Genomic DNA, 8,823 nt, shown 5'->3' with positions numbered 1-8,823 from the left:
TTATGTTAATAGTTAAGTATAAGTTGTATCTCATTTTGATTTTTCTATTCTTGGCTTAATGTGAGCCAGGGGGTGGAGTATGTCATGGAGAGTAGCAAAAAGCTTCTCTAGGCTTTTGCTATATGGTGTAATTTCTAGTGCCTCACATTCAAGCCAGAAGCATCGAAAAACCAAAACAATCTTTCAGTCCCATGGGAAGATTTCTCCCCAGGGTAAGTGAAAAGGTAAACACCGGCCATGTTTTTCTTTCCACTTGACCTCGCTTTTCAGACAACAGGATATTGTTTTGGTTAAGTAGGAACGACTATCTCAAGTTTGCCCAGCACCTGCAGGTGGGCTGGCCTGAGGAGTGGTCTTTACTTTGTTTAGGTAATGTTATCCAATTATATAGATTGCTTACTGTCTTTTACCAATATATGTGAACAACGTAAAAATGGTCCGAGTTGTGGGATAGTCCTGTCTTGGAACATTATAAAAATGGTGGACAGGCCAGGATCGGGGCTCGCGCGCTCTCTCGCCCTCTTGCTCTCTTGCTCTTGCCCTGGTCTGCGTCTTGCACTTCTGGGTTTTTCCAGCCTTTCTGGTTTTTTCCCTGGACTTAACAACAACAAACTGCTCACCGATCTAGTCTCGCCTCGGGTGGACCCCGAGTCGCGGAGACTACATTCTGCATGCCTGGACCCTCATAGGGAGAATGAGAGACTCCTTACCAAGCTATAGACTGTGAGTAGCTGACTGACGAACTATTAACTCAAACCAGAGACTCAAAGAACTCTCTTTAAACATCATAGACTCTATAATTTGCCATTTTCGGAAATGTTACTTTGATCTCAATCAAAAAGAATTCACAGTGGTGGTGTAGTTTCGGGAAGAGGGAATCCGCATTCTTTGCAATAAATCACTGATAAAATAGTCAACGCCTCGCGTATTTTCCCCATAACTCTGCCGCGAAACTGCGTTCCACGACAGCTCCTAAATCCATACCGCGCCGGTCACTTTCCTCTCCTAAATTCTTAACTTCAGTTTTCAACTCCTCAATCTCCCGTTTCGCTTTCTCGTTCACCTGCTCCCAGTACCTTCACTCTCGACGGAAATAATCCTCGAACTCCTTTAACTCGCTTCTCATCTTTTCCATTTTATATTTAATGTTATTATATTCGCTTTGAGCATGAACCACATATGCCGCCAACTGCACAAAATACTCAATGTCTATTCCTTCAACTTCCTTAAAGGCCATGTACATCGCAGTAATCACATCTGCTGACTTATTTGAAGCTTGATCTAGGCTAACATCGGCGAGCGTCTCCACGGTTTCCCGTATACGGGAAGGCCCAAAGACAGCCACGAACCTTGAAAGCATATCTAATCCTGTCAGCACTCCTGTATCTTCTATTACCACGGGCACTCCTGTATCCTCTATTACCGCGGGCACTCCTCCCTCTGCCATCATGAACTTTTCTGCCGTTACTCTGTATTTACCTAATCCTGCCGACTACGCCAATTTGTCGTGGAATGCAGTTTCACGAGAAATTCATGGGGAAAACACGCGAGGCTGGCTTGCAGAGACCAAGTGATTTATTGCCAAATGTGAAGATCCCCTTCCCGAGAACCGAGTTACCCACGTGAATTATTTTTGATTAGGCTAGAGTAACATTTCAGAAAATGGTAAATAAAGAGAGTCTGTGATTCTTTAAAGAGTTCTTTGAGTCTTTGAAGTTGTTCAGTTTCGACTTTAAGAGTTCATCAGTCTACTCACAGTCAGCAGCTTAGCAGGGTTTCTGTGCACCACTAGGGCGTTGTGCCTTTTCCCCCGGCCAGGATCGGGTCCATGCAGGCCCTCGGCCTCTGAGAGTCAGGCGTCAGCAGTCTTACGCCGACCTGAGACTGAAGCAGGCAGGCAGGCCGAAGCAGGCAAGTACGCCGGAGCAGGCTGATCAGTTGGAATGGGCCGCAGGCATTTGGTAGCGTATGAACCGAACCAGACGATCCAAACATCGGTCCGGGCAGACACACCATTTTTATACTGTTCAAAAGAGGTGTGCTCACCACTTCTGACAATTTTTACGATATTATTACAGATTGGTACAAAGTTATAATTAACCTGTATAATTGGACAATTCTTACCAAAACAACCTGTAGGACCACCCAAAGCTCGGCCCATCAGCAGGTGGTCAGTGTGCATGAGAACCAAGGCCGAAAGTTGGAAAACAAGGCCGATGTTTACCTTTTATCTCCTCTAGGGAGGAAACTTCTCATGGGACTAGAAGATTGTTTTGGTTTTACGACGCTTCTGGCTTAAAATGTGAGACACTGTAACCTCCATGACAGGGGGACCTTTCAGGGCTTTGCCACCCTCCATAACACAAGCTTAGCTTCTGTGTCTGTTTCATAGGGCTTGGGAGGAAAAAAAAAAAAAGCCTTGCTTTCCCCACCTCTCCTCACCACCCCACCCCCCGATTAGGGTGCCTGATCGGTCCTTGTAGCTTTGCTTGGACGATGTGAGTTGGAGGCGGCTGGGCGTCCGGCTTTGCGGCCAGTAATCTGAAGCGCCGTGGTTGAATGGATAGGAATTGGCTAACTGGTTTCTCTGGTTGGTTCTCTGCTTTTGTTCCTTGCCTTCCTGCCCTCCCCCCAAGTTGTGCGTGGCTTCTAATTTTGTTTCTTTATGGCTCTGTACTTGCTCCTCCAGCTTCCCGGGCGTTTCGTGACTGTTGGCAAGAAGCGTGCTGCTCACCTGGGCCGGACGGATGGATTCCGTGCGGCTGTGGATGCAGGGCCCGAGGCTGGGCCGCGTGTCGATCGCGTACATCTACGTATTCCGGGAGGCTGTGGTTTGGGCTGGCCGCCTGGCTAAGAGTCTTGCGCCGTAAGAATTGCAGCAGGTGCACAAATCGGCATCGACTGGATTTTGTGTGGTGCCCATCGATCCAGCCACTCTTGACATCTAACATTTGATGAGAGGTGTCCGTGGGAGGTAATAAAAGCTTTGAGCAGCATTTGCACAATAAAGACTTAGCATGGGGATATCACCTCCGTCTCGTGCGTCTTACTGAGGGGAAATAGTTCCTCAAGTGAAAGCGGTGTCTCCCAGGAGCGTAAGTACGTGGAACGTGTCAGTCTCTTAAGGGTGTTGTATAGCTGGAGAAAGACTCGCCCAGCCATTTGAAGCGTGACGCCGGAACTGTCACGCGGTCTCCTGCGTCTTGTAGGAAGCTAACGCTTAGCTTTTGTCGTAGGTTGGGAACTATAGGTTAAAAATCCTCCAGGGACTAGAGGAGCCTAGGGAAAGGGTGAAATTGTTATTGGATCCCATAATTCTGCTATCTCTTTATAAGATGTCAGCAAGGCCAGCTCGTTCTCCTTTCCTCTCCGTCCTGCCCGCTGTCTCTGGCGGGAGCTACTTATCGGGGTAAACGTGTAAGGAGCGGGCCTGGTTGTGGCCTGCAGAGGCTTTGTTTGGGCCTATGGGTGGCAGAGGGGCTGGGGACTGTAATGAGTTTTGGGTTGGGGGAAAACACAAGGGGGTCGCTGTGTATCTTGTATATGCTCTGTAACTTTGTTCTGTACCTTTCCTTTCCAATAGAATTCTGCATTTTTCTCCAGTTCATTTGAGGGAGTCTCAGTCTGTCGGCTCCTTAAAAGGCACGACAGCTTTCTGGAAGGGGTACGCAAACGCACGTATAGCTGGCATAGGCTGCTGCCGAAACTTCAGGAAAGCGCGTACGTGATGCTGCAGGTGTGCCGTGTAAAGGGTGGCTTCGGCAGAGTGCAGTGCGTTGGAAGCATCCGCCTCCTGTTGGGGTGCTTTATCGATGGCCGTGTGATAAGCGCTCCATTGGTATCCCTTTTCTGGTGAGGAGGGATATAGTAGGAGAAAGCCATCGGTCTGAATGGCAGGTGCGGTGCGGTGCGGTGCGGTGCTGTGGGAGCACTGCTCGGCAGCAGCCAACCCACGGGTGCCTTATCAACACCTTTCCAGCCACAGCTACAAAGCACAGCGCTATGAGGGCTGCTATGGGGAAAGTTAACCTCCATCCATCCCAGGCAGACCCAAACTCGAACCAAGGCTCCGTCCCAGGGACGCAGCCAACTTCGTCTTTCTTTTAACAGCTATTAAATAAAGGGAGATGGGTGTGGGCAAGCAGGGCGATCCTTCGTTGCCCTTGAACGCTATGTTACCGAGGCCCCCGAGATGCCCATCGGAAGGAGTCCTCATCCTTTCAATACCCCCAAGCGATCAGCTGAGGTTTGGGGATGCGGGCGTGTCGGTAACGCGAGGTCATCTCCTTTCTTTACCCTTCCCGGGGAAGAGGTGTAAAGGATTTACCTGAAGGAGGTGGAAAGTGCCATGTGATGTTTCCTTGAATCTGCACTGGTGCAGTCTTTGCTTACTGAAGAACTGAGCTAGATAAGAGGGAATTTGTTTCTCCCACAGACACTGTGCTGGTTTGAGACTGACTGAGCTATTTTACTAAGAGAACTGAAATCCTTAGCTGTGAGAAGAAGGAAGGAAAACAACATGTGCCCTATGTCACTCATTCTTCTGCTGAGAAATGCAACCAGTCAAAATGTAGATCAGACGGTCCCTTTGCACACATGCACACACTTCTTAGCTCTCACTTCTGGCTGTGCTTTCTTTCTGGCGGCCTGCTCTCTCTGGCTGACTCTGCCTGTAACTCTCTAATCCACCTAACCCCTTTTTCCTCTAACCTCCTTGTCGGTGTTTTGGGGTTTTTTTGACATCTCGCCTCAGATCTCCAGGTTTCTCACATGAAATAGATGGGGGTTGATTTGGTTAGTTCTGGAGGGAGGGAAAGAGGGACCCGGGGGAAGTGGGTTCGGGTCAGGAGCCCTCCTGGGGACTTTAATTGTGTCCGGGAGGGGTGTTGTGCTTCTGTGTTACTTTTCACTTGTATAGAAGTGTATAGACTTGTGTGTATATGCCTGTATATTATGCTAAGCTGTAAATATAGCTTCATTCCTTAATTCCCAGCCGTCTGGGTGATTTTCTCAAGCGTCTGTGGGGGGGGGTGGGGAGGCGGGTAACACCCAAACCATCGCAGACATATTCCCAAATGCAAAAGGCTTCTAGATAGTTGAGACAGGCAGTTGGTTTAGGTCCGATTCCTGGAGACTCAGTTGCTGCTTTCTTATGACCAAAGCAACCAAACCAAAAGGCAAAAGCTAAAGAAGCGGCAAACCCTTGTTTCTTACTCGCTGACTAGAAGAAGGCTTAGGCAAAAGCAACATGAGGATTTTCGATGTCATCACCTTTCCTGCTTGGTTATACCTCTGTCTGTGGTATAGTGGATATCTGTGTTTAGTTGCAATTACATTCAAGGCCTACTGAAGCGTGGGAACGTTAAAATATTATTGCCTAGTTTGACTACTTGAACCGTGCTAAATGCGATTATTCTGCGACTGTGTTCCTCCTAAGGGAACTCGACTCATTAGCGGGAGAAACGCTATTTCGTAATAGGTCCGCTTGCGGGACTAAGGATGGCAGCTGTGAAGCAATGACCGAAGTCATTTGAAAAGGCGGAGTAAAAAGCCGTATTCCATTTGAAAGAAGATAAAATTAGCCATTTGGCGCAGTGTCCCGGGTTTGGGCTGATCCCTCCCCCGGGAGGAAGTTCACAACACAGACCCCCCTTTTTTGAAAGTCAGGGAAAGATGAAATTGTATTTTCTTATAGTATAAGTATAACAATGTAAAGAGAAATAATAACTAGAGAAGGAAGGAAGGAAGGAAGGAAGGAAGGAAGGAAGGAAGGAAGGAAGGAAGGAAGGAAGGAAGGAAGGAAGGAAGGAAGGAAAAAAAAACCAATACAATAACCTTAAGGGAGATGGAGGAGGGGCCAAGCGGTGGCGAAGCAGCAGAAGCAGCAGTAGCCAAAACAGCAGCTGGGGGACGACAGGCGAAGCTGCAGCAGCAGAAGCCAGTGAGGGAAAAGGGGAGAACAAACTGTGCTTCTAGACATTAATTTCTTGATGCTCCAATGAAATTATATTAATTTATCTATTGTTGCCATTTATGTGGCCTATCCCTGAAATGTTCATCTCTCCCCTATGTCTGAGCTAGAAGATCAGCTAAAACGGCCACACGCGGTCAGACAGAAAGGTACATAGAAGCGGACGGTTTGAAACCAATGCTGTTGCCCTTTCGGAGAAAACCGCTTGAGGCAGCACTGTGGGGGACTTAGCCACGACCGGAATGTGCAGGGACAGCCAGGTGGCTACGGCCGTGTCAGGCCCCTCTGAGCTCCATCTTCCCCAGGGCTGCAGGACACCAGAGCCCTCCCTCAGGCAAAGAGGTGCAAAGGATTTACCTGAAGGAGATGGAAAGTGCCATGTGAGGTTTCCTTGAATCTGCACTGGTGCAGTCTTTGCTTACTGAAGAAGTGGTATAGTGGACATCTGTGTTTATTTGCAATTACATTCAAGGCTTACTGAAGTGTGGTGTCATAAATAAAAGGCATAAACTTACGTTCATGCAAAAATAGGCTTTTAATAGAGTCACAGGAATCAGGCCATGTACAGGCCTGGGTGCGTGGTGAGGCTCTGCTCTACCCTAATGCACACCCTTGGTTTTCAGTTTTCTCTTTTTATATCCTATTCTATTTCATATTCATTATTAATTCTAAGAAAAGGTTGGATTTTCCTTATCAGTTCTAAGAATGGGAAGTATCTCTTCCATCCATGTCTCTTTTTATCTGGTGGCCCCTCTGGTGGTCTTCAGTGATGAAGTAAGAGGTCTTCCTCAAGTGTCCTTTCCATGAACTCCAAACTAGTAGTGTCCTTTATATGGCTCTTCCTTTTTTTGCTCATGCACAAAGGCTGTCTCTTCCACCTGCTTTTCTCCTCCTCCAACATTTCTTGTTTCTAATTATTTATAACTCTGTTATCTTAATCCAAGTGCATACTTTTGTGATGGTTGTGCAAGGAGGAGTGCAGCTCCATTCAAAATCCCCCTTCCCCCTGTCTGCGGCCTCTTCCCACAAATTGATTGTATCAAACATATATTTATCACAATCCCCCATTTGCTTTTTGATCAGATTGATTCATGTCTTATCTTCAAATCTGGCAATTACTTGCTCTAGAGAGTTTAACTCTCTATCTTTTATCCTTTCTTTTGTTGCCTGAATAATCATTATAGGTTGGGGTTTGGTTCTCTCTTCTGGGTAATGGGGTACAACAGCTACCTGCATCCCTTGCACAACCATCATGATCAGTCTTACAAAACATGGAATGGGACAGGGTACAATTAATACTACAATCAGCACTCCCCCTCCCACTAAAGCAAATTTAGTAAACCAATCATTTACCCTCAGGTTATTCCATAAGTTTCCTAAGTTTACCCCATTCCAGGTTTGTTCAGGGATGTGAGCAGTTTTCTTCATTTCTGTTACCAGTTGGTTAACAGCGTTTCCTTCATCATCTATTTCCAGGCAGCAGTTGGTTAGGTTGAATTTCCTGCACACCTCCCTCCCCCTTCCTGAGCTACTAAATAGCCTAATGCACATCTATTTTGATCTATTGCAGTTGTCATTTGGGTATTTTTGCTTCACCACCAGGTTCAAAGCATCTCTAGTTTTGTTTACTACTAGTTCTACTACTGCTTGCAGTCTAATTATTCTATTAAGCATATATATTGGATTCTATAACCCCAAGATCTGTCTTCTGCCCATGTTGCAGGATCATAATAGGCAATGATCCTTTTGGGAGGCCACTCTGTCATTCCAATTTCCTATATGGCGATCACTCCTGGCCCTTCTTAACTCATCAGTCTCAGTGTACAGCTCTACGCCTAATCTTTCTCCCTTGGAGATAGGTAACAGGAAGAAGCTGGGTCTAATTGTTCCAAATACACGATCCTACCCAATTTTTGGGTAGGTGAGCATATGCTACTCTCCCACATATCCAATAATATCCACTTGGGGCTGGCCACCCATTTATGATTGTGCTACCATTAGTCCAATTTCTCAATTGGAATGGCATCTCCAGAGAAATGCCCCATTTTTCCCATGTATTTTTAGTTTCGTTCCACTCATAACCTCCCTCACATTCCAAATTCCCTACAAATTGACCATCACCCAGTCTCTACCAGCAACTCCTTCCAATTATACTGGTTTGTAGGACCCACTGCTGCTTTCTGTTACCTCTCTCCACTTTCCAGGTGTTAGGATCAGAGATGTTCACTTCCATTGATTCCCAGGGCTATTGATCTCCTTGATTGGTACCTCCACAGTCATAACAATTGGTTACATTCAATGATTTTGCAATATTCTCAGCCAGATTTACAACAAGATTTTTAGCAACTGTTGCAATCTCGTACTTAACTCCTGATTCTATTTCATGATAAAATGAATGAAATACCAAATGTTGTGATTTTCCCTACAATACTGGTGGCATTGGCCAGGATCCTCTGGGTGAATGTATTTTTCTTGCCCACTATAATAACGTCTCCACCCCATAATCCCACAATTTGAAGCACCGTCATTGTCAATAGCCTGGCAAGCATCAAAAGTGACCCAAATGGGTTGGCTGCGGTCAGTGGTCATTTGGCTTCTTCCTGACAATTTTCTTTTCTCATCATTTGCCCTTATTTCTACCCACCATAGATAGGCTACTTCCTTTGAATCACAACAAGTGATTTTTCCCTTCTCATCACGCCTGGTGTATTCTTTTTGGTTTTGATAACAGGGATCTAACTTTTGTCCTTTGCACTCATAAATTGTATGGCACACCAGTGTTTGAGACATAATTTTGGCCCTCTGAGTTGCAGTAATGCAGTCACTGCAATTCTGGGCTTATCCCAGGACTA

The 8,823-nt window shown here is 46.3% G+C and overlaps 1 long non-coding RNA gene across 1 annotated transcript; it reads left to right on the top strand.

Annotated features, from left to right (window-relative positions):
- The first annotated feature begins 2,369 nt into the window (after positions 1-2,369).
- Positions 2,370-3,029, top strand: LOC135192866 (uncharacterized). The gene is made up of 2 exons (XR_010309058.1): positions 2,370-2,590; positions 2,690-3,029. It is a non-coding gene; the product is annotated as an uncharacterized LOC135192866 (long non-coding RNA).
- Positions 3,030-8,823: the final 5,794 nt, after the last annotated feature.

Source organism: Pogoniulus pusillus, chromosome W (genome assembly GCF_015220805.1).
Source record: "Pogoniulus pusillus isolate bPogPus1 chromosome W, bPogPus1.pri, whole genome shotgun sequence".
Taxonomy (NCBI): domain Eukaryota; kingdom Metazoa; phylum Chordata; class Aves; order Piciformes; family Lybiidae; genus Pogoniulus; species Pogoniulus pusillus.
This window is presented reverse-complemented; position numbering and strand designations above follow the sequence as displayed.